This window comes from Myotis nattereri, assembly GCF_964212035.1.
Source record: "Myotis nattereri genome assembly, chromosome: 3".
Taxonomy (NCBI): domain Eukaryota; kingdom Metazoa; phylum Chordata; class Mammalia; order Chiroptera; family Vespertilionidae; genus Myotis; species Myotis nattereri.
The window spans coordinates 34831202-34857880 of NC_138077.1; the positions used below are offsets into that span (position 1 = coordinate 34831202).

The 26679-nt window shown below is 35.6% G+C and overlaps 1 protein-coding gene; it reads left to right on the top strand.

The window, feature by feature from the left end:
• NLGN1 (neuroligin 1) overlaps positions 1-26679 on the top strand; it is a gene marked incomplete at its 3' end in the record, with an annotated part of 2013512 nt that overhangs the window by 948051 nt on the left and 1038782 nt on the right.

Genomic DNA, 26679 nt, shown 5'->3' on the forward strand with positions numbered 1-26679 from the left:
AAAAAGAAAATATAGAAATTAGCTGTAGAAAAACAACAAATTACATACAGGGGAAATGTAACATAAGTTTTTGCTAACTTTTCTTGAGGAACAAAGGAGAACAGCAGATAGGAAAACAACTTACAATGCTAAAAGAAAAGAAAAACAACACAAAACTAACAAATTCAATTTTATATCTTAGGAATATATTCCTCAACATGAAGATGAAACAAAGATATGTTCACTGAAAAAATTGAATGGATTTGTTAAGAGCAGATCTGCACTCAACAAATTCTTCAGGATGTGGAATAATAGACTGTAACTTAGATATATAGGAAGAAATTAAGAGTAGCAGATGAACTTAATTCTGTAAATGACATTTCAGCAAAAATAAAACTTTTGGTTATCTGTGACTCCATTTAAAAAGGAGGTACTAAGTAAGCATAATAAACTTGGTGAAATAATTTACAAAATATATATTTGACAAAGGACTTGTCATGAAACTAAAAAAAAAAATAATTAAAATTAAAGAAAAGATTTGAACATATACTTCCTAAAGAAAAAATTTGCACATATAAGTAAATAAAATCTATGATCTATAAGGGAAATACACACTCAAATCACAGCAATGATAAGCAATAAAGACATTTGAAAAACAAGAATGTTAAACAGCCTTCTAGATATGACATAGGTAAAGTGTAATCCCTATAAAAAATCATCAGGATGACTGGGTATGAGTATTTTTAACACATTTGTATATTGGATGGAAGTCATAGCTGAGATCCTTGGATGCATGGCGTATTCTTATGTAGACATAATGTCTGTTGTGTGTGTGGCCTACAAAAACTATGTACCTTATTCTAATTTTTGATAATATATCCACTGAGATGAAAAAAACAAGTAATTCCTTTTTTTCTCTTAAAGATAATTATCTGTTATTCTCAGACATTTTAAAGTTATTTTGTTTCAAAATACACATGTGTTCATCGCAAGTTGTAAATTAGCAGTCCCTCTGCTCACTTAACTTAAAGGAACCAGTAAGGTAGGTCAACTCTGTGTATCTTAGTAACGTCAGTGGGCTTGAGGACTGAGGACTGAGCACTGAAGAAGATGTTATTTATAAGTTGTCTCTGATTCCCACGTGGAGTTGTTGAAGTAGTTTAAGGAGCTAACCTGTGTGGAAGTCAATTTGCAAATCATACTAACTCTTAAAAAAACCACAAGTCAATTTACTTCACAACTAGCACCTGATTTAACCAATTTTCAGTGTTACTGCTGTGTTAATTTGAGACTAGACTCATGCTTCAGAATTGTTTAGAAAATTAAGATGATATAGCACCAGTTAATATCTGTATTGGTGTTTTGTTCTACAGACATATGTTACAATTAAAAACAAAACAAAACAAAACATGTTTTTATTGATTTCAGATACGGAAGGGAGAGGGAGAGAGAGAGAGAAATATCGATGATGAAAAAGAAACACTGATCGGCTCCCTCATGCACACCCTCTACTGGGGATCGTGTCTGCAGCCCGGGCATGGGCCCTGACCAGGAATTGATTTGTGACCTCCTGGTTCATGGGTGGACGCTCAACCACTGAGCCACACGGGACGGGACATACATTACAATTTTTACCAATTGCATCTATAAAATTTGAAACATTAAAATGGTTACTTTTAAGTACATTTTACTCTTTTAGTATGCTAATGCCAAACTCTCAATAATTCAAATTAACTTTGATTTTACCATAGTAGTGATGCTCACTTTCTATTTTGATAAACATGATTAGTATGTTTATTTTTAGTTGCAAGGCACATTACCATTAAAAGATATTTCATTTTGGAGGGTGATTCTGACACAATAATTGATTATATATATATATATATATATATATATATATATATATATATATTTATATATCTACACTAATAAAAGAGAAAAATGGTAATTGGCGTACGGTGATACCGTTTTCATTGGCTAATCAGGGCTATATGCAAATTAACTGCCAACTAAGATTGGCATTTAACTGCCAACAAGATGGCGGCTAATTTGCATATGTAGGCACAATGCAGGGAGGCGAAAGGGAAAGCAGGAAGAAGCCCCCTGCCACTGACAGTGATCGGAAACCCAGGGGGGAGCTAAGAGCTGGGGGGCAGGGCAAAGGCGGCCCTGGGGCCGCCTTTGCCCTGCCCCCCAGCCATGATCGGAGAATCAGGCGCCTTTGCTGCCCTGGCCAGTGATAGCAGGAAGTAGGGGTGGAGCCAGTGATGGGAGCTGGGCAAGGTCGAAGCTGGCAGTCCCAGGAGCTAGGGGTCCCTTGCCTGGGCCTAAAGCGAAGCCCACGATCGAGGCACCCCCCGCTGCCACTGCAGGTCCCCGCTGCCTGGGCCGGACGCCTAGGCCAGAGGCGTTAGGCCTGGGAGGGGCGGAGCCTGCAACTGCGGGGAGCTGGGGGTCCCCTGCCCAGGCCTGACACCTCTGCCGGAGGCCTCAGGCCTGGTCAAGGGGCCGATCCGGTGATTGGTGATCGGAGGGTGATGAGGGTCAACTCCTCTGGCTGAGGCATCAGGCCTGGGTGGGGGGCGGAGCCGGGGATTGGGGGGATATGATGGTCCCCTTGCCCAGGCCTGAAGCCTGGGTCAGAGGCGTCAGGCTTGGGCCGGGGGTGGAGCAAGCGATCAGAGGGAGATGGGGGTCCCCTGCCCAGGCATGATTCCTGGGCCAGAGGCCTCAGGCCTGGGCGGGGGCCAGAGCCAGTGATCGGGGGGAGATGGGGGTCCCCTGTCCAAGCCTGACACCTCTGGCGGAGGCGTCAGGCCTGGGTAAGGGGCCGATCAGGCGATCGGATGGTGATGGGGGTCAACGCCTGAGGGCTCCCAGTATGTGAGGGGGGCAGGCTGGGCTGAGGGACACTCCCCCCCCACACACACACCCAGTGCACGAATTTCGTGCACCGGGCCCCTAGTATATATATAACTTCCTCTTAAGCAAAATTTAAAGATTCAAAAAGTTAGATATTAAATATTAAATCTGCTGTTTGAACAAATTATTTCTCTATTTTTACTGAAATAATGAATTATATAGTTAGTACTAAATAAGACTTAACTTGTATATCACTGGACTTAATTTTTTTGTTTATTTTTAATCATTGATGGATCTTTAACATTATCTTATCTGCAAAATAAAATATGTGTTTTGTTTGTCCATTTATTTTGTTCATTAGATTTCACATATAAGTGAGATCATATTGTACTTATCTTTTTCTGACTGGCTTATTTCACTTACCATAATAATCTCCAGGTCCCTCGATGCTGTCACAAAGGTAAGATTTCCTTCTTTTTTATGGCGGCATAATATTCCATTGTGTAAATGTACCACAGCTTTTACATCCGCTCATCTACTGATGGGCACTGGGGCTGCTTACAGATCTTGGCTATTGTACATAGAAACAGAGGCATGGTTACATGGAACGGATTAACAGATGGCAGAGGGGAGACCTGATGGAAGAAGGTGAAGGAATGAGCCAAAGAACACATATGCATAACCTCTAGATACAGGCAGCAGTGTGGTAGTGGCCAGAGGATAGGGGGCGGGGACTGGATGGGTGGAGGTGGGCAAACGAAAATGAAGACATCTTTAACAGTGTCAACAATAAAAGGAGAGTTAAATAATATGTAAGGATATAAACACAAGTATCTGATCTTACATAAATGTATAATAAAATAGCCATTTAATTAAAAACATTCTGTGGAGCTACCACAGAATATGAGAGTAGTCATGGTAACATAAGGTTACATTTGTTTTAAACGTATATTTTATCATGTGGAAAGGCTTTTAGTTCTTAACTATTCCTGTATTCCTCTCAGAGTTCTGTCTAAAATATCTCCTAGATGAGAAACAAACTTAAGGCTTATTTTAATGGTTACATTAGAAAATGTACTTAACATTTTAAAAACAGATTTAAAAAAAAAACAGAGTTACACAGGAATATTTAATATATAGTACAATACAGATAAAAAGTGTATAATTTATGAAATTTTGGCTCATGTATATACATGTGAGATCATCACTGCACTGAAGTTAATAAATCTGCCCATAATTCCTTTTAATCTTTCTCTCTCACTACTCCCTGCCCAATATTTGTCCTAGGCAGCCACTCATCTGCTTTATGTCACTATATTATTCCCATTCTCTCCTCTCTCCCTCTCTCGCTCTCCCTCTCTCTCTCTTCTCTCTCTCCCCCACATAATTATTTTGATATTCATCCATGTTTTATTGTATTTTGAGACTTCATTTCTTTTTATTTCTGAGTACTATTACATGATGTGCATATTCTAAAATTTGTTTATCTATTTACATATTTAAGGATTTTGGGTTGTTTTCTAATTTGTTCTGTGAACATTTGAGTACAAGATTTGTATGGGTAATATGCTTTCATTTCTCTTGGGGAAAAAGCTAATAGTGGAATGGTTGGATTTTATTTTAGGTATATTTGACTTTTAAAGAAACTGCCAATTCCAATCAGCAATGTATGTAAGTTCCATTTCCTTTATATCCTCACATCAGTGTTTTTAGTTTTGTCTATTCTAATAGTGGCAATGGTGTCTTGTAGCTTTAATTTGCATTATCCTGATGATAATATGGTCAAGCATCTTTCCATATGCTTATTTTCCACCTGTATATTTTCTTTGGTGAAGTGTGTATATAATTGTGTTCATTTTAAAATTATGTTTGTTTTCTAATTATTGATCTTTGAGGATTCTTATATTCTGGATACAGGTTCTTTATCAGCAGTATGCTGTGCAAGTATTTTATGCTGGCCTGTGGTTTGTCTTTCTCATTCTCTTAGCAGTATTTATCAAAGACCATAAATCTTGTATTTTTTAAATCATTTTTCTTCTCACTTTGAATCAGTCTTTTGAGGTCCTATCTATACAGTCTTTGCTGAACCCAAAAATAGCAAAAGTTTTTCTTTTATGTTAAATTTAGTTCAAGATCCCATTGTGAATTAATTTTGTATTTAGTGTAAGTTATAGATCAAAGTTCATTTTGGGGGATATCTATATATACCCATATATCCATATGATAAAATACACATTGCTCCAATGAATTGACATTACATCTTTTTCCAAATTAAACATTCAATCAACTCATCTGCTGATGGGCACTTAGGCTGTTTCCAAATCTTAGCTATGGTAAATTGTGCTGCTATGAACATAGGGGTGCGTATATCCGTTCTGATTGGTGTTTCTAGTTTCTTCGGATAAATTTCCAGAAGTGGGATCACTGGGTCAAATGGGAGTTCCATTTTTAGTTTTTTGAGGAAACTCCATACTGTCTTCCATAGTGGCTGCACCTGTCTTCATTCCCATCAGCAGTGCACGAGTATTCCTTTTTCTCCACATCCTCTCTAGCACTTGTCCTTTGTTGACTTGTTGATGATAGCCATTCTGACAGGTGTGAGGTGGTACCTCATTGTCCTTTTGATTTGAATTTCTCAGGTGACTAATGACTTTAAGCATGTTTTCATGTGTCTTTTGGCCTTCCTTCAGTCTTCTTTCGAAAAGTATCTATTTAGGTCCTTTGCCCATTTTTTGATTGGGTTGTCTACCTTCCTTTTGTTAAGTTGTATGAGTTCCCTGTAAATGTTGGAGATTAAACCCTTATCTGTGATAACATTGGCAAATATGTTCTCCCATACAGTGGGCTTGTTGTTTTTTTGATGGTTTCTTTTGCTGTACAAAAGCTTTTTATTTTGATGTAGTCCCATTTGTTTATTTTCTCTTTACTTTCCATTGCCCTAGGAGCTGTATTGGTGAAGGAATTGCTTCAGCATATATCTGAGATTTTACTGCCTCTGGATTCCTCTAGTATTTTTATGGTTTCCTATATTATGTTTAAGTCCTTTACCCAATTTGAGTTTATTTTTGTGTATAGTGTAAGTTGGTGGTCTAGTTTCATTTTTTTGCATGTATCTGTCCAATTTTCCCAACACCATTTATTGAAGAGACTATCTTGACTCCATTGTATGTTCTTGCCTCCTTTGTCAAATATTAATTGAGCGTATTGGTTCGGGCCGATTTCTGGGCTCTCTATTCTATTCCATTGATCTATATGTCTGTTCTTGTGCCAGTACCAGGCAGTTTTGAGAACAGTGGCTTTGTAATACAGCTTGATATCTGGTATTGAGATCACCTACTTTGTTCTTCTTTCTCAGGATTGCTGCAGCTCTTCGAGGTCTTTTTTTATTCCAGATGAATTTTTGGAGAGTTCTTTCTAGGTCTGTGAGATATGCTGTTGTTATTTTAATGAGGAGTTGAATCTATAGATTGCTTTGGGTAGTATGGACATTTTAATGATGTTGATTCTACCAATCCATGAACACCATCTGTTCTTTTATCTATTTATGTCTCCCTCTATCTTTTTTTTCAGTGTCCTATAGTTTTCCAAGTACAGATCTTTTACCTCCTTAGTTAAGTTTATTCCTAGGTATCTTAATTTTTTTGGTATGATGGTCAATGGGATTGTTTTTAGTGTCTCTTTCTGTAAGTTCACTATTGGTATATAGATATGCCATAGATTTATTTGGCATTAATTTTGTATCTTGCTACATTTCCAAATTCATTTATTAAGTCTACTGATTTTTTGATGGAGTCTTTAGGCTTTTCTATGTACAGTATCATGTCATCTGCAAATAAGGACAGTGGCACATCTACACACTGGAATACTACACTGCGGTAAAAAAGAAGGAATTCTTACCATTTGCAACAGCATGGATGGAACTGGAGAGCATTATGCTAAGAGAAATAAGCCAGTCAGAGAAAGATAAATATCACATAATCTCACTCATTTATGGAGTATAATGAACAACATAAACTGATGAACAAAAAGAGGTCCAGAGAAAGAGAAGCATCAATCAGACAGTCAGACCTCAAAGGGAAGGTAGGGGAGGGTGGGGCTAAGGGGGAGAGATCAACCAAAGGACTTGTATGCATGCATATAAGCCTAACCAATGGACACAGACAACAGGGGGGTGAGGGCATGAGAGGGGGTCTTGGGGGGGCAATGGGGCAATAAGGACATATATGTAATACCTTAATTAATAAAGAAAAATCATTATAGAAAAAAATAAATGAACAAAAAAAACAAAATAACAAATTAAATGTTCATGTAATTGTGGGTTAACTTCTTACTCTTTATTCTCTTCTACGTATTTTTCAATCTTGATGCCATTACACAGCATATTGTGACTGTTTTTTGTATAATTTGTTTAAAAAACTTTAAAAATTTACTGAATTTTAAAATGATTACAGATATCATTTATATCTTTACTGTTTCTTAAAAATTGAACCTTATATTTTAGGAGGAAAATGGAATTGCTTTCACCTGAAGTAGATATATTTCAAATAACAAATTTTTCTTCCCAGTAAGAAAATTTTGCAATGTTCATAGAAGTTAATCTTATTTAAGTTGGGAATATTTTAATGAAAAATCAAGAATTAAAATTTAATTATGTATTGATCTTAATAGTACTATTTAGCTGGACATATAATAGGTAAGAACTACATATAGAAAAATACAACAAATTATAATGCTTCTTATTTATTGCCATTTTTGTATTTTTGAGATATTTTTGTTTGTATGTTGACTGTTTCACTCCCATTTTAGAGATCTGAGGGAAAGAGTGTTCATAGTTAAGAAGGCTTTTAGAATAGTGACTAACACGATTACCAAATAATAGGTGGTCTTCATCTCCACCTCTAGATCACATTTCTTTTTATATCATGCATAGATATTTGGGAATTGAGACAATGAGTAATAGCACAGCAAAATAAAGTAGACAAAGATAGATAGATAATAAAATATAAATAAAATTATAACCTCTTGTAATTTGGAAAAATAAGAAAGGATTTATTATCTTTATTATGTTTGAGAATACATTTTAATACCCAAATTATTCATAAGAAATTATTTTTTTGTGGTAATTGCTAATTCTCTTTGGAAAATATATGATTAAGTGACTTTTTATGGGAATTATGATGATCATAAATATGGGGTGTCTTGCCTTGGGTATGTGATATAAATAAAAACTAAAGTTATATTCCAGAATCTTTATCCTCTACTATTCAGCATAGGTGGGTAAATGAGCTAGATCAAATGCTATTTTAGTGGTGAAGGAGTGGTAGTAAACATATGCTAATACAGCTGAGGGTCAAATCTTAAGGCACATGTTTATTCAGTTAAATGTAAGAAGTATAATAAATAAATCTTATATGAACTTAGTGTGGGCTTTGGATGGAAAAGATAATTTTCTTGCTTGATATGTTGAAAATGTATATAATTTCTTCTACCAGTAAAGATACTAAACAATTTTATTATTTTTAACACTGTTAATTTTCCAATTAAACAGGAAATTTACTAAAATGAAAAGTGAAATTTTGAAGTGATATAACTTTCCTCATTTTCATTTAACTTCATCTTTTATTAGAATTCCAAAGAGCCTAATTAATTTTCTTAGCTTTTCTCAACTTTTACCACAATGCTCTTTAGAAGGAATGCAGGCTTATTGTGGAAGCTCAGGCTTTTAAAATTCTGTTTATTGTTTTTCCTTCTTTCCTTTATATCTGTTTTCTTAGATTTACAGGCATACACAGAATGAGAGAGAGAGAGAGATATTTAAGCAATTCTGTTTATACTAGGTGGACTACATATATTTTAAGATACTAAAGGAAGATAAAGGAAGAGTACTTAAACAAAACAAACACAAAAATGGGAAATATTTTGAAGGGTGAAAGTATTAGTCATTTTAGGAAAAACTAGAACTTATTTGGACTTTACACAGTCAAATATTTTTTTATGTTGAGTTATGTATAGAGAAGGCAGCCTATTCAGTTGATTGCTTAGGTGTTGGAGAAGATACCAGCCTTCCCCCAACTGTGGGGGACCAGATGGTTTGAGCAGCTTTCTGGCCCTTTTTCATGTTGGTAGATCATGGTGGTGTCCTCATGTATCAAAGCCAGGAGATAAGAGGGGAAGAATGCTTATGAAATGTTTGTTTTCCACACTGCTCTTATCCAAACATCTCATGTGTTAGAAGTCAAGGCTTTTCTTGCTAATTATTATGGGTCATTTATTTCTACCTCTTCTCTTCCACTAACTGATACTTAATAGTTTCCAAAGCTAAACTAATGCAATAGTAGTCCTCCCACTATATACATACATATTGCACAATAGTTTATAGCACTTACTGACATGTATTTGTAGTCTATTATGAACTCTGATGAATGCAAGGCAACTGAAGAGTAAAGAAATGGTGCTTCTAAGGCAAACATAAATAATTAAAACACTCCTCTGTGCCTGCAACTGAACACATTTATTAAGCATGTTATTAAGCACATTTATTAAGTTATGTGCTAGGGACCATGCAAGGTGACATGAAACATTTACCAGTGCTAAATTAATCTCTCTGTCCAATAATCGTCCAGTTAATTACAGTCTTTGTCTCCAACCTTTCTCAGTCATACATATGTCCCTAGGGATTTGCATTCACCAATTAATTGGCCTTCCCTCATTTTACCTCATTTATCATGCATTGAACTTTTGTAAATATTAAAGTTTATGTTTTAAAAATTATTATATACCAATTAATACCCAAACAGATGTTTGCCGGGGCTGACCAGCAGACCCTGAGTGACAGATGAATGATTATTCTGACACATGTTTCAGTGAAAGAGAAGGCTAGGGGACTGCCTGGCTAAAGGAACCAGGCTGCCCCATTTGCCTGCCTCCTTAGCCTTTTATTGTAGCAACAGCTTGAACTAAAGTGAACCTCTAGATCAGTGGTTCTCAACCTTCCTAATGCCGCGACCCTTTAATATAGTTCCTCATGTTGTGGTGACCCCCAACCATAAAATTATTTTCATTGCTACTTCATAACTGTAATTTTGCTACTGTTATGAATCATAATGTAAATATCTGATATGCAGGATGTATTTTCATTGTTACAAATTGAACATAATTGAAGCATAGTGATTAATCACAAAAACAATATGTAATTATATATGTGTTTTCCGATGGTCTTAGGCGACCCCTGTGAAAGGGTCGTTTGACCCCCAAAGGGGTTGCGACCCACAGGTTGAGAACCGCTGCTCTAGATACTATCAGCAGGGTAAATATCCTTGAGAAAGCACATGCTTCTATGAGGTTGGATGTAAAGACTAAACAGAGATTCCAGTAAAATACTCAGGGGCTCGGATTTGTTTGTAAAAGTCAAGGCAGGGGCTGCCACCTTTGGCAAGGTCCCCTAGATGTCCCCAAATTTCAGAGAATCCTTACAGACTTTCCAACCAAGTCCTGTGCTTCCCAATAGATATTGAGTATGCAAGAGTTTTCACCATCTTTCCTCTTGAAGATGATGAATTCTAAGTGATCAGCTAACCAATGTTTTGTAATGGGTCTGGCAATGTATATCTTACAGTATAGAAGAAAAATGTTCTCTCTTTCATTGATTCCTATATTTTCTTCTGTTTGTCTTTGCACCATTTTCCTGCTCCTTGGCTTTTCCCTCAGTCTCTGAAATTCAGGGAGAATGATTTCTAGGCATCATTTCTTATGTGCAGTTTTTGGTATCACCCACATCACAGCTGCCCACTAAATGAATGTGATTTTCCCTGGCTCTGAAATGAAGCGCAGTTGTTTTCCAACATCTTGTTTGTCAGACGTTAAGACTGCTCACAGATGTGGCGCTCTTCCAGGCAGAGACTTTACAGGGATGGAATTAATAACTGAGCAGGTCATTAACAGGAGAGCACTAGTCCGATCAGTTTCTATTCATGATCTGTGAAGTCTCTATGTCAGTCATGGACATTGAAGTCAATATATCTATTTGATTTTCACCATTTTTTCTTTATGTAAATACAGAAAAATGCATATGCATAATCTTTTCCATATTTATATACAAAAGGTTACATACTAGAGACTATTTCTTATATTTTTCTTTTAACAATAGATCTTGAAAATATTTTCATATTATCAATTATAAAGGTTCCTTTTTTCTTGAGGTATAATTTATAAACATTACATGTTTTGGGTGTACAGAATAAAGATTTGATATGTGTATATATTGCAGAATGATCACACAATAATTCTAGTTAACATCCGTTACTATACGTAGTTACAATTTTTTTTTCTGGTGATAAGAACTTTTAAGATTCATTCCATTAGCAATGTTCAAATATGGGATATAATATTATTTACTATAGTCATCATGTTGTACATTACATTACCATAACTTATTTATTTCATAACCAGAAGTTGGTTCATTGAAAAATAAATATTTTTATTGATTTTTAGAGTCAGAGAAAGGGAGAGAGAGAGAGAGAGAAAGAGAAACATCCATGTGAGAGCAGCTGCCTCCTGCACACCCCCTACTGGTATTGGAACCTGCAACCCAGGCATGTGCCTTGACCAAGAATTGGACCAGCAACCTTTTGGTGCAAGGGATGATGCTCAAACAACCGAGTCACACCAGCCAGGGGGTGTCCTCATGCATCCTCATGAAGTTGGTACATTTTGATTCCCTTCACCCATTTTTCCCACCCTCCACCTCCTGCCTCTGGCAGTCACCATCTGTTCTCTGTCTATGAGCTTGTTTTGTTTTGATTCTACACATATAAATGAGGTAATATAATATGTCTTTCTCTGTCTGACTTAGTTTTCTTAGTGTAGTGCCCTCATTGTCCATCCTTGTTATGACAAATGGCAAGATTTTATTCTTTTCATGGCTGAATAAAATTCCATTGCATGTATACACCACATCTTATTTATCTACTCATCTGTTGATGGACACATAGATTGTTTTTATATCTTGGCAGTTGAAAGTAATGCTTCAGTGAACATGAGGGTGCACATATATTTTTGAGTTAGTATTCTTATTTTCCTTCAGTGAATATTCAGAGCACATGGTAGTTCTATTTTGAATTTTTTGAGAAAATGCCATACTGTTTTCTATAGTGGCTGCACCAATTTATATTCCAGTCAATCCAACAAGGATTCCTTTTCCTCTACACTCTTGCTGATAATTGTTATTTCTTTTATTTTTGATACTAGACGGTCTAACAAGTGTGAGCTGATATCTCATTGCCTTTGATTTGCATTTTATTGATGATTAGTGATGTTGAACTTTTTTATGAACTTGTTGGCCATCTGTATGTCTTCTTTGGAAAAATAATGTTTGTTCAAATTCTCTGTACATGTTTAAATAGGATTGTTTATTTTTTGCTTTTGAGTTCTATGAGTTATTCATATATTTCAGCTATTAACTAATTTTCAGAAATATAATTTGCAAATATTTTTTCCCATTCAGTAGGTTGCCTTTTAATTTTGCTGATGGTTTCCTTTGTTGCACAAAAATGTTTTAATGTGATGTAGTCCCACTTATTAATTTTGCTTTTGTTGCCTTTGCTTTTGGTTTTTAAAAAATATCATTGTCAAGACCTGTGTGAAGGAGCTTATTGCCCATATGTTCTAGAAGTTTTATGGCTTCAGGTCTTACATTCAAGTCTTTAATTCATTTCTAGTTAGTTGTTTTATATGGTGTAAGATAGTGGTTCAGTTTCATTCACTTGCAGGTGGCTCTCTACTTCCCCAGTATCGTTGTTGAAGAGATTTCCCTTTCCTAATTATATATTGTTGGCTCTTTATCATAAGATAATGGGCCATGTATGTGTGGGTTTATTTCTGGGCCGTCTGTTCTGTTCCATTGATTTGTATGTCTGTCTTTATATCAAAACCATACTGTTTAAACATATATACACATACACATATTCTCTATCCATATGTATCTATATCTAATAGTTAATTTGATCAGTACCTCTAACTGGGGCATTTGCATTGTTTCTAACTTTTGTTATTATAAACTATATTGCAATTTTTTATATAATTTAGCACATGTCAATTAAATCAGTAACATAAATTCCCAGAGGATTTCTGGGCCACAGTATGTTACAGCTTTGAAAAAAAGTCACCTTACTGTCTCTCTGTGGTGGTTTCAGTTTATACTATTCCAAATAATACATGGGACTTTCATTTTCCCTTTTGCCAAACCATTAAAGTGTATTGTCAAATTTTATACTTTTTCCAATCAGTGGATATGAAAACAATGTATTAGTGTCGATTTCAACTGAATTTCTCTAAGTGAGCTTGAAGACCTTCTCATATGTTTTAGAGGCATTTGCTTCTCTTTAAATTCTTTGGTAGAAAGTTTTATGGATATGGGTATTTCATACAGATTGAATGAGGCCTTGAAGAATCAGACAACTGAACAGACCTCTTCAGAAACATAAATATATTTTTTTCTAAGGACTTATTTTTATTTTCATTAGGCAATGTTTGATATACATTCTTACCTCTGAGTCTTTGAACTTCTCACCTTTATGCTGTAGAGTAGCTGACTCTACATCTTTATGTTCACACTTAGTTTTCTTCAAACAGGCGCCAGTAGAAGATGTCCGCTTTCTAGATTTAAATCAGGTTGATGTATCCAAGTGTCTTGTTCATTTTTCTTTCTTTCTAAATTCCTCGATGCTAATTTCATCATTATGTCTGGATTTTACTAGTTTTAACTCTGAAAGAGCAAATTCATTTTCTTAAATCTGAGGTATTGACAGAAAAGGGAACACTTCACTATTGTTCCCTCTACTGCCATTTTCATATTTAGACATAATATTATTCTTTAGTCTTTTAGATTTGATTAAATTAGTTTTTTTGTTTTTTATGTTTTTTTTTAAACTTTTTTTGTTTAACAACATACAGTAAAATAAAATGATATGTTTTTGACTTCTATTATAATTACTAAGATCTTTTCTTTCCATCTTTCTCCTGATTTGTTCCACTCATCTAACTGTCCTTGGATTAATCAACCAAGATCGAGAAAATGCCATGTAGAATTATCTTTAATGACTTCTTTATTATTTTTCCAGTTCCATGATCTGGCCAATAAATTGTGATGCTTGTCATCTGTGGACTTAAGCCTTAAAAGCTGATGCAAAATTTCTAGAGCTCTCTTTCCTTTTGGCCCAATGTTAGGCAGTACTAAGCATCATGGATACACCATTGCTTTGTTCTTTGAGTGACTACTATGAACAGTCACCTGCCAACTCACAATAGAAGCAGGGTGCAAGTCACAAATATCCAGTGTGTTAAGCCATGGTGATTTGAAAGTTGTTTTTGAGCATGATTAAGTCTATTATGACTGAGAAGGGTATGCTTTTTAAGATAGTAGGATGGTAGACTCAACAGGATTTATTAAAAGTACCAAGTAAAAAGGGGAAAGAGAAATATAAGCTAATGAGTTGTGCAAAATATTATCTGTTGGTTTTAGTAGGTTGCCGTTTGTGATCTTTAAGAGGATAGTTTTGATATGATGAGGAAGGAAAGTATACCAGTGGACTACAGAGTAAATGGGGACATGGAAGTAGAGACAACTGGCATTGAAATAAACATCATGAATTACAGTACTAGACTAGCTAACTATGAAATATCTGAATGTGCAAAATAGAAACATATTTGCTTCAATTTTAAGAAAAATGTTCAAGCTATATTATCAGAAAGTGAAGTTAATCCTATATAATAAAAGGCTAATATGCAAATGGACCAAACAGCAGAACAACCAAACAACCAGTCACTATGACATGCGCTGACCACCAGGGGTCGCATGCGGAACATGGTGGGTGTTGGCAGCAGGCGGCAGAATATGGAACATGGCGGGCATCAGCCATCGGGGGGGGGGTGGAGCAGTGAGTGGGGGTGCCAGTCCAAGGTGGGGTGCCAGTCGCTGTCATTGGGGCAAGCCTCTGGTGGTTACTGAAAATTCTTTGCTCCTATGCACCCCGGTTCCAACTGCTGACACCAGAGCTGCCGTTCACACCCACTGTGGGCACTTGTGCCGGCCCCAATCACTCTCTGCTATCAGCAGGTGAGAGCGGGGCTGCTAGCAGACAGGGGACCAGGGGCCGTGGTGGGAGGAGCCAGGCGGGGGCACAGAGGTTGGGCCAAGACCCACCCCTGTGCCCACTGCAGCCTCACAGCCCACAGTTCCTTTCAAGGTGCATGAATTCGTGCACTGGACCCCTAGTGTAGCATAAAAAACAAAACAAAAAAATTCTATGACTACATTTAATACAATATACAAACAACCTCAGGAAATAAAATATTCTCATTGGATAATAGGACTAAAGCCATTTTTGCTTTCTTCTTAAAATTCTATCTGCAATTTATATGACAAATATGTGAAAACATTTATCATTTATTTCTAACACTTCAGTTCTTATTTGACTGCTTTTGAAAACATTAATTTTAGGTTTCTAAATTTGATATTTGAAGAAATGAAACAAGCAACATCTAGGTCTACTTAGCTAACAATTCAAATCTAATTTAAACTGTGAGGTAGACACATTGTCCATTGTGGTTGTTCTGCAAATGCAAGTAAAGCCAAATTTACAACTTTTTTCATTGTCACCTATAAATGAAACATAATGACTTAATACAAGTTTATTAAATAGTAAGCAGCCGAGATAACACTAATGCAAAGTGATGGCAAAGTTCAGCTCTAATCTATAATATGTTAAGTGCTGCCAATTATATAATTTCATTCTGAGTTGTATATAATTTATTGAACAGTTAACTCTGTACACTTTTGAACATGCTGCTCCATGAAAAATTTTTTCTATTAAGTTTTTCAAATCTCGATTACTCACCAAAGTACCAGGCCATTCTTTAATACATATAGTATATGTATAATATTAATGCAGATACTGGAAAGTAATACACAATTGCAAGGAGAAAGAAAGATATATCAGATAACCAAAAAAGTAACATGGTATGATTCAATATGGCTTATTTATTAAATATATAGTGACAGTTGTCAAAATAGCTATTGTAGACTTGTATTAATATAGAATCTATTCAAGGTTGAGCATTTACAGTGTTTCCTTACAGCAAGTCCTGCATTATACTCCTTAGGGTCAAATCTGCAGGCATTTAATTTCAGCAATTGCTATAATAGAGGCATTATGATAATGTCTCAGCCTCTTGGGCACACATTGAGGTTGGATTCTATTATATTTTTTTCTTTTCCTCTCTTTTAAAGCTTTTGTCTATAATCCACACATTACTTAGAAAAGTAAGGATTTATATCCTTCTTTACTTGAATGTTGGAACTTAGTTTTAAAGGTTGAAATGAACTTAGTCTAAAAGAAAAAAAATAATGCCATATCACAGAAAAGGGAATGATTTTCCAAATGTTTTAGATCTTTGAATCTGAGGGACTCATCACAAGGACCACATCTATTGTTTCAGAGTTCTACCTTCAAAATTAATGAGCAGCACAATATTTTATATTTCCCATAAATAAGTTTAAACCTAGTTATTCCGTCATACTTTTTTGTTCATTGATTTGTTATTATTTTAAAGGAGCATAATTTAATGAGGTGATTGTCTTTTATCAACTAAGATATTAGGCATAATTACTGTCAGCAGGATTCTTACAGTCTAAGACATAAAGTAGAATTTAAGGATTTGGTATTGCTTGGTAGTTTCATGGAACTGTTTTAAATCATTTACTTACTGAAGTTACAGCAAGAGGAATGTGAATCTATTCTTTTCTTCACTCAGATATCTGGGAAATACGCAATCTTGCCAAATTCTTATAAATTTCACTCATCCAAGAAGATAGTTTGATTTCATTATTTTGTATGTGTGTGAGAATCTGTAGTATCTGGCTCATTCAGTAGATATATTATGGTTTGGGCTCTAGTTTGAATTTATTTGTTTGTTTGTTACATAGTTTGCATTTTAAAATAGTAATTGAACCCATATACAGTAGTTGACCTGTGTTCTTAGTTATCTTCTTTCATTTTGAAGGCTGGAAATTTAAAAATTTAAAGATACGTTCAGAAGGAATATCAGTTATATTTTGTCAGAGTGTATGTTAGATCACTCTAGTTTCAGGAAAACAGCATTGGAATTTTATCATTCTCACCTTGTTTATATTTTTTAAAATTTTTCCTTAAATTATTTAATTAGACACACAGTATAAGAAAAGGCATGATGAAGCCATTAATATAATTAAAAACCAAAATGGATCAAAGTTTTTATTTGTCATAAGTAATTTTATTATTATAGTTTGGAACAGTATAATTGAACAGGGACCTGGCTATTATTATTCCTATTTTTTTTTATTATTGCTTAAAGTAATACAAAGGGTATTACATATGTGTCCATTTTTTCCCCCCTGCCCTAGACAGTCCCCTATCTTATTCCTATTTAAGTTTTCTGAAGGTTATCTATATACAATCTTTTGAAAATAAACAAATTTGAGTACTTTCCTGGACACAGTAATTAGTATGACACATGAATTGGAGGTGTTTCCCTGACTGCCTAGTTTTTGGTTACTTTTAGAAGGTATGCAATCTAAGATCATACATGTGTCATCTGTGTTCCTTAATTTACCTGTGCCCGAGGGTAATGGCAGCTTCTCGCCTCTGATCTTAGTAAAGTGTGAGCAAGTGGGATAATCTTTGGAGGCCTATTGCCTGTGCTGATCCCCAATGAAAACAATATCTATAAGGCATATATGACATCATCTGTGATTATTTATGATTAGTGAACCTAGACTGAGAGAGAAAAATGTGTGAGGATAGGGGACCTGTAGTCGTGGCCAGGTCTGCTTCTTGAGATAGTCTGGGTTTCACTGCAAAAATACACAAGTCAGTATAGGGCAGCAAATGGGAATTCATTCATTCATTCATTCATTCATTCATTCATCCATCAAATATTTACTGAGAGCCTGCAATATTCCAGGCACTCTTCTCAGTACCAGGGGTGCTATGGTAAACAGGAAAGAGAGCAAGGTCCATACTTTCATGAATCATAATAGGAGGTGGGATATAGAAACAACAAAAATAGAAAAGTAACAGATAATAATGAGTAATATGCAAGGCATCAAAATGGGAGTGATATAATAATCAGCGACTTGAGAGATTCTATAGATTAAGTCATCAAGCGGAGCCTCTCTGAAGAGGTGACATGTATGGTTATCTAAAACATACATGAAGGATCCAATGGTATCATGAAGTCTCTGTGGGTGTGCCCATTAAAAAAACACACCTCTGCTATGGTCTATACTCATTCCCAATGTCATGCTTTTAGGAGGTAAGGCCATTGTGAGGTGATTAGGTCACAGTGCAGCCCTCCTGATTGGGATTGGTGCTCTTATAAAAGAGATCCCACATAGTTCCTAGCCCCTTCCACCATGTGAGATAGAATGGGAAGTCTGTGACCTGGAAGAGGGCCCTCACCTTACTGTGCTGGCACCCTCACCTTGGACTTTGGCCTCAAAAACTGTGATAAATATATTTCTGTTGTTTATAAGCTGGTCAGTAGCTGCTATTTTGTTGTGGCAGCCTGAATGGATTAAGACACCCCTTTTTATGCTGGTTTCTGAACAAATTGAAACATAAAATAGAATTAAATATGGAAATAGCACATTTTTCTATTGGGGGCGAGGTTGGAGGAGATAGCTTACTGTGACAGCTAAGTTTGCCAGACTCACACGCCTAGAATCTGACAGTTTCTTCAGGTGGGGAGGCTTTACTACAGCACTTGCACTGAGCTCTACAGAGAGAGCTCATGTGCTCGGTGGGCAGGAGCGCTGCCCAGGGGAAGGAAGGTAGAGTGAAGCAGAGAATATCCAGGTATTCTTCTGAAACTTAACAATCAGAAGAGAGAAAAGGGCTGATAGGGACAAAATGCGTCATAGTAGTGGAGGTCACTTCACCTGTTCAGAAACATTAGGAAAGAGAAACACTATCCTCCTCCTATACCCCCACCCCTGCAACCCTGCAATATTATATGAAGGTCGCCAAAAAGAGTGTGGAGACACAAACTTGGAAATGTATTTGGGATGTTTTTAAAATGGAAAGAAGGTCACTAGAAGACCGGAGTGAATAAGGGCAGAATAGAAAAAGAGGAGGTTTGGCAGGAGCAGGATTGTGTAGAGCTGTAGGCCAGACTTAGGTACTTGGATTTTTATTTTATCTGAAAGTGGAAATTATAGGAGGGTTTTAAACAGGCAAGTAAGATGGTCCGATTTACATTTAAAAAATATCTCACCAGTTGTTTCAATAATATATTGTTAGAAGAGGAAGTGTAAGTCAGAAGACCATTGCAAACATCTAGTTTAGTGGAAATAGGGCTTGGAAAATTCTGAGTGATAGTAGTGAAGAGGTAGAAAGGTAGATGGGTTCTGGATTTAATGATAGGTTAAATTTGGGAGATGGGGGAAATCAAGGAATCAAGTGTAGCATTTACATTTTTGTTAGTAAAATCTGGGTTCCATTTGCTGAGGAGACAACTTATAGAAGAATACATTGCATTGTGGGGGAAGGGATCATGAGTTCTAAGCTGAGAAGCCTATTAGATACACAGATAGAGCTGCCATGAACACAGATGAGTCAGGGTTTTCTGGGAGAGTCCAGGGCTAGTGGCAAAAAGTTTGCTATCTTCTGCATATTGGTGGTATTTACCAGTAAAACCATGGTATTGAATGAGGTCATCCCCAACGAGTTTATAGATCAATAAGACTTCCATTTTTGTACTCTATGAGAAAGAATAGCTGGTGAAGTAGTTGGAACACCAGGCTACAGATGCAAAAGAAGGATATGTTCAAGAAAAAGGCAATCAAAACAATTTTACTTTAACTCTGAACTAATGCCTAAGTGAAAGAAAGTAAACACACACACACACACACACACACACACACCCCTACTAGAGCTGGGAATAGGGTGAAGAACAAATATGTGAGAATATTGTGTCTGTGTGTTTTAAAAATTTTGTATATAGTTCAACTTCCTACAAATCTACTCATAAAATTACTTTTAAGTTTTGTTATTGGTACTTAAAATATATTTTTGTTTTTATCTTTACTGGTTCAAAATGTGATGGCCAACTACTCTAGCATAGTTTTAAGTTCAAATTTGCATCCTGCATGATGGTTAAGTATCCTGGGGAAGAATATCATTAATTTTTATTTTGCACCACTCTCAGGTATTTGTTCTTTCTGCTCTGCATGTTGTTGGTCTTTTTTGAATTGTCACTATATCTTAGACATCACTGTGTGCATATTAATGCTATATTATTTATCAAGCCAACATGATTTCACTTAGAACTGTCTCAGTTGATCAACGAGTCTGAGATTATTCACTGGAAATGCACTAACTTGGTCAACTTCAGAAATCCCTTTCTCCTGGTTTTCAGCTTTACGTTTATACTTTCACACTCTTTAATAAATTCTACATTTTAATCAGATAGATTGATTTACATTTAATGACCAATTCTTATATTCATATTTATTTTCCCATTCTAAGAGAAAATATAAAGCTTTTTATTATTTGAACACATAACAATATGCATAATAATACATATTCTGAAATTGGCTGTTAGTTTCATTTGCTAATACTATGATTCTGACAACTAAAGTACCATAAATGGATTGATAAGTTATGCTAGAATGCATATTCTGGAGAAACTCTCAACCCAGGCTCTGCATCAGAATCACTTGTGGAGTTTTAAAAAAATACAGTAGCTAGGGTCAAGAAGCACTATATGAGGCTATATTTTAAGAGTACTAGCTGAGCTCACTATATCATAGAAATATCTTAAAATATTGATTTCAATCTTCTGCCAGTGAAAGGCAGAGGACAGAAACATAAAAACTTTGTGCTAGTCTTAAAGAAGAAAATAGACACCAGGAACATGACTTTGAATGGGCAAGAGCAAGAGAACAACATTGATGGATTAGGACAATATTGCTCTTCTACCCTATAAGATATCAAGGTTCAGAAGAAGTCATTGCCCAGATTACTTGTCAATTCAGAGACATCTGAAGATGTAGAGCTCTGGGATATCAGAACTCCTACCTTGCGGCTGTGTTAGCTGTTCTCAGTCATAAGACCTTACAGTGTTCTTATCTCTAGCTCATTCTCATTCTGCAATCAAAAATTTTTTTTTCACTTAAAAAAGAATGACACAATGAATCACCATTATTATAAAAATAATTATAATAATCTGATAAGCAGAAATAACCACTTTCACATTATTCAGACTTTTCAATAGATATAGTAGAATATTATATGAAGCAAATATATTTTATGGTTAAGAGCACAGACTTGAGCTAGATTTACTAGCTTTGAATCTTTGTCTTGTCACTGACTTAGCTCTAAGACTTTGGGAAAGGTACTTACTTTGCTTATGCTTCTGTTTTTTTGTTTGTTAGTTTTTAGACTATAGAGTGGGAATAATGATATTATTGTCTCTCATTGGGATGTTATGAAGAGTAAGTGCATTACTATATGTAAGGCATTTAGAATAGTGCCTTGCCCATAACAAGGACTCTGTATGTGTTAACTATATTGTTAAATGTGTAAAAAAAAAATTAACAAAGATTGGATAAAGCCATGTTGAGCAGCTTTGTCTAAAATTGCAAATCTCCTTGAATATTTATCTATAGATTAAGTAATTATTTATTGAGCACTGACTGTGTGCCAGGCAGTGTCCATCTAAGTTAACTTCTTTAGCAGTATTCTATTGTATAGATCAGTGGTCGGCAAACTGCGGCTCGCGAGCCACATGCGGCTCTTTGGCCCCTTGAGTGTGACTCTTCCTAAGCCTTAGGAGTTCCCTAATTAAGTTAATAACAATGTACCTACCTATATAGTTTAAGTTTAAAAAATTTGGCTCTCAAAAGGAATTTCAATTGTTGTATTGTTGATATTTGGCTCTGTTGACTGCTGGTATAGATTGTACTGCATTTTATTTATTCAGCTCCCTAGTAGTATTCATTAGAAATTATTTTAATTTTTTAATATTGCAAATACAACCATATTCCTTGTAGCTAATTATGTGCACACATCCATGATGAATTTCTAGAAATTTCTGTGGCTAAAGATATGCAGATTTCAAAAGCTTTTGTTATTTTTTGACAAATTATCATTCAGGGAATTCTCACACCAGTGAATGAGAATGGAAGGCAAAGATCGTGAGCAAATGTAGTTGACTGAGGCATAAATCATTTCAGGAGGATAATTTGAGAATATCAAACCAACATGAGACATTAGAAATGTAGGAAGCTAATAAGAAAGTAATCAATAAATCAAAACAGTTTTGAAAATTTTTGTTAATCACTTTGGTAAATCTGCAGCAAGCGGAATACTGTATTATTAAATATTAGGGTCCAAGATGTTTTTAAATTTTTGTTTGTATTGCCTGTTAGGATACTTTTAGAAGCTAAGCAATTATTTACATATTAGTACTAGAGTCCCAGTGCACAAAATTTGGGCACGGGTAGGGTCCCTAGCGGCTGATGGCTGACGGCTGCCAGCCGGGATCTCCCTTCCCCAGCTGCTGGCTGCCATCCAGAGCCTTCCTTCATTTCACGCCACCCCCTGGTGGTCTGCACACATCATAGCAAGCAATCAAGCTTCCAGTCAAACTCCCAAGGGGACACTTTGAATATTAGGCTTTTATATATATAGATTTGAAAATGCCACAAATAAAAAAAATCCCTTTATTTCTTTCACATAGAAGTTATGGCATTATTTATATCTGTTTATATTAGTTGATAAGGCCCAAAACATCTTGTTACTTGGGGTTTGTGCTAAATATTCCCACTATGCCCCAAAGAGTAGCATTAGAAAAACAAAGAACAAAATTTCTTTCTTGGAATTTTCTTGGAAACTAGGCTTATTTCCTAAAGCTCCCTCCTGCCTACAAGAGTGATTCTATCTACTTTTCCCTTTGGATCCTTCTTAATCAATTAATGAGAGCCACAGACTTTTCTCCATGGAGATATGCAAATCTTTTAAAGGGTTGTCTTGATAATCAATCCGACTTGATCTTTTTTGTTTTATGTTGAATATGATAAAACAATGTAGTTAACTCATTATTTGCTCCACGTTGAAGTACATAGTTACAACATATTTACAACTCGACCTTTAAAACTGGTATTTAAAATTACTTAATATTTAGCAACTCTCTGGTAGGTAAGATTTAAAGGTTACTATATACTGCTTTTATTGCTTGGATTTTAAAAATTGAAATAAAATTATGAATTGCTTATAAATATAAATTATCCAAGTGTTTTAAAAGTCATTTTGAAAGAGAATTAAGTTTTATATTTTACTCATTGTGTCCCTCTCAGTATTAAAAACAAACAAACAAACAAACAGACTGAAAAAAAGGAGTATGGCTTATTGAATTTCAACAAAATAAAATGGACAATTACATAAATGAACAGAGCAGTAAGTATTTCCCTTTCAGTACAGATAACATACTTGTTAAGTTATTAGGTTCTGGTTTTAGTCTTCTGGGTGCATATTTGAACACCACTATTTCCTTGGATTAGTTGTATAACCCCTCTAAACCTTAATGACTTAATGTGTAAAATGGACATAGTAACAGGACTGTTTTCATAGTTCTTTCATTTTTTTGGTGGTGGAGTAGGGATTAATTGAGATAATGCATGGAAACATTTAACACTATTTGGCAGGAAATAGATACATGCTAGCTATAGCCGTTTCAGTGAAATGCAAGAAAAAAACTTCAACAACAGGTTTCCATTAGTATCACATGTTTCCTTTCTCCACAGTTGCTGCTGGTACGGAATCCAGAGAGGTGAACAGATTTCCTCTTCCTAATAATACAACCACAGCAACAGCAGCTGTGACTGAGGAGAAGGGAGACCTAACATCTCTTCAAAAGGGACCCCCTGATTCCACAGACATTGTTCATTATCTGAAGGCTGTGAAAGTGGTTGATAGACTAAGAACCTTGGCTGAGCCACTGGGAATAGAGAAACTGAAAGATACCCAAGAATCACTTTTCTTTTTAATTTTGAGATGGACAAGACGCCATCAGCCTTCCAGAGTTCTTTTCAGAATAGGGCCACAAACTATGTTATTTTTCAACCTGCCCCTCTGGATGTATTTCTTAAGTCCCTAAGAGGTAGAAGGTGAAATAGGGAATTGCATTTAGCTTAGCTGGACAAGTGAAAAAGAACAGTCCAGGATAAGTAAGATCACAACAGATTATGAAATATTTCCTAATTCATAGTTCTATACCCGTGTGTTAGTGTAAATATTCAGTATTACTCTGCCATAGTATAGTGGTTTCAGAGGATGCCTCTGTTGTATCAGGTGAGAGAAAACTTGCCATTGGAAGTTGGTAGTAAACCTGGTGGATGGAGCATGGAAATGAAAACTTCCTCTCTATTTTCCACAGGGCACCTGATGCTGAGATGAGTAAATGGATTAAGACACGAGTGCGAACTTCACACACACACTTAAACACCTGAGAACAATTGTGGTTACTATCTCAGGGTTGCTGTAGTAGAACACATTTTGTACTGTTTTTCCTCTTTCAGAAAGTTTAGTCTTTTTATAGTCTTGAGTTTCAAAGTCTTATGTAAGAATGCAATGTTAGAATAGAATATACAGACATCTTCAAAGAGCATGTCTCTAGTTTTTTTATTTGTTTAGTTGGTGTATGAGTTTTGGTGTGAGTTTTTTTTTTGGGGGGGGGGGGCGGGGAGGTAAATTTGTTTTTCTTGGCCATAATATACCACTAACATAAGTCTGTGCACTACTCAACAATTAGCAAAATTTTTGTTCTCTCAGCTGAAATGGTTTTTAAACATTGTACTGTTGCTTTAATGCTATTCTTAAGGAAATGCCTTAAGTATTAAATAAGTGATATACCCACGTGAGTTATTTTTTAAAAGTGAGATTCAGCATAAAATAGGTATAGTAGTGAGTCATGTTCAAATTTTCATGGTATAAATTGCCTGATTGACAGGTGTTATTCAGCAATTTCTTTATGAAGAAAGATGGCCTAGAGTTTTATAAGATGTTTTATAGGCTAATGGCATTTTAATTTTGGAATGGCATATTTCTTTTTTAAAGATAGGGTAGTAGGCTATATTTTTAGGCTTTCCTGAGGGAGTAATCCAGGAGAAGTTAATTAGAATCAGCACTTAGGTAAGGATCTGGACCAGTGACCAGTGATGATCTACATAATTCTGATATCAGGGGATCTGCTCTTAGAGGCTTTTTCATCTATAGGTGATTAATCAGATATTTAAAGTTAATACATTTACTTGATCTCATCTAGAGAATGTATAAAATATAAGAAATTATTGCAGAATTGCAAAGTTTTCTAATGTGGCTCTTCCTCTTCACTAAAAGACATCTTTGCTTCTGATAAATTCTTGTTCCTATTATTTATCTGGACAACAATGACCCTGAATAACAGTTTTCATAAGCTCTGAGAGTTAGGTCTAAATTCTTCCTGTAGGATCTAGTATGGCAAAATGTTTTTCTTGCTTTTCAAATTATTTAGCTAAAGATTTGAATTTGATGTGCTGAAATGTGTCTCCATTTGTTGTATGTGTGAGGTGATGTGTGTGTGTGTGTGTGTGTGTGTGTGTGTGTGTGTGAGAGAGAGAGAGAGAGAGAGAGAGAGAGAGAGAGAGAAATTTTAGCTTTCCCAGCTATTAGTTCCCCAGCTATTAGTTCCAACTAACCAAGTAAGATGGTTAGTAATTACAAATGATTAATAAGACTGACAGGAGCCCGACCAGTGTAGCTCAGTGGTTGAGTATTGATCTATTAATCAGGAGGCCATGGTTCAATTCTTGGTCAGGGCACATGCCCGGGTTGTGGGCTCAATCCCCAGTGTGGGGAGTGCAGGAGTGCAGGAGGCAGCCAATCAATGATTCTCTCTCATCATTGATGTTTTTTTTTTCTCTCCTTTCCTCTCTCTAAAACCAATAAAACTATATATTTTTTAAAAAGACTGACAGGATTATTTTTTCTTTAGCTACTTTAGAGTGTAGCTTAAAGGGAGAAAAAAGACTTGATTAGTTTTAGTATCTGTGTCAAATACAATACTTTGACATAATCATTTCCAATATTGGTATTTGTTTTCTAAAACTGTAATCTATCAAAGGATAGAAAGGCAACCTGGCAAAGTGGCTGGAACATGGGACAATCCAGTTGTTTAAATTCTGTCTACCATTTTCCCCTGATGAGACCCTAAGCCGATTTCTTATTTCCACCCAAGTCGTTTCCTCCACTGTAAAATAGAAATTATTACATGGGCAATGTTGGGAGTATTTGCAAGGTCCTGATCATTGACGAAAGGATAATGCTGAGAATGGTCCTGAGTCTGCAACTTCTCTCTGACTTTTAAAGGCTGTTCCTATTTCATGTTACCAAGAACTATAATATATATTACTATATAGTATCAAGTTTTTATTCTTGAATTGCACTTATCTCTGGGTCTTCTTACACTGGTGATCCAGACTAGTATACCAAAGAAGGGCCTGTGGAAACAGTGTGATCTGCTCTAGTATTTTCCAGATTTGCCTGCTGATAAGAATTATGTAGATTATATAGATTTCCATGTCCTTTCTTTAGAGATTCTGATTTATTAGCCCTGAAGTGAGACACAGGATATATATACTAATGAAACCAATCTTGACAATAAAACTGCCATGACGATAGATGATATATAGATAGATAGATAGATAGATAGATAGATAGATAGATAGATAGATAGATATAGATGATAGATAGATATTAACCAGAG